Source organism: Sinocyclocheilus rhinocerous, unplaced genomic scaffold, assembly GCF_001515625.1.
Source record: "Sinocyclocheilus rhinocerous isolate Xijiao unplaced genomic scaffold, SAMN03320098_v1.1 scaffold1717, whole genome shotgun sequence".
NCBI lineage: Eukaryota > Metazoa > Chordata > Actinopteri > Cypriniformes > Cyprinidae > Sinocyclocheilus > Sinocyclocheilus rhinocerous.
In genome coordinates, this window is record NW_015660014.1 from 442,477 (window position 1) to 443,101 (window position 625).

General features: G+C 25.8%; 1 protein-coding gene across 5 annotated transcripts in view; it reads right to left on the reverse strand.

Annotated features, from left to right (window-relative positions):
* LOC107724784 (chromodomain-helicase-DNA-binding protein 4-like) overlaps positions 1 to 625 on the reverse strand; it is a 27,305-nt gene that overhangs the window by 6,512 nt on the left and 20,168 nt on the right. The window lies entirely within an intron of this gene.

Genomic DNA, 625 nt, shown 5'->3' on the forward strand with positions numbered 1-625 from the left:
GATATGACCATGTGAATCCTCATGTTCTGTTGTTTGCTGCTTTTTGCGCATGTAAAATTAATCCCGGGGGAAACAAATGTTAGTATTTTTAACGGGTCACAGACACTTATCCTTTCTAATTTAATTCAATTCTAATTTAAAATAATCTTGTCAGTTAACTGTTAATAATCGGTTAACGAGCGTCGGTTGTCGGTTAGGAAAAATAACCGAAATGAACATCCCTATTTGTATTATTTTCCCTTTTTCATTTTAATTTATTTTTAGTCATTTTAGTCATTTAAAGTATAATTGTATTGTTTTTTTATATTTCTATATAGCTTTAGTTTCTACTTCAGTCTTTTATTTATTTATTTTTCTACAATTTTTGTACTATTTTCTTAGTTTTAAGTTATTAACAACACTCATATTCATGTGTGTACCAAGGTTATTTTCGTAAACGAAAACTAAAACTAAGACGAAAACGATTGATGAAAAAACTATTTCGTAAACTGAAATAAAATAAAAATGACAAAATAATTGAAAAACTAAAACGAAACGAAACTAACAACAGTTATTGAAAAACTAACTGAAATAAAATAATAATTATCAAAAATAAATAATCGTTTTCGTAATCATTACATTCTCA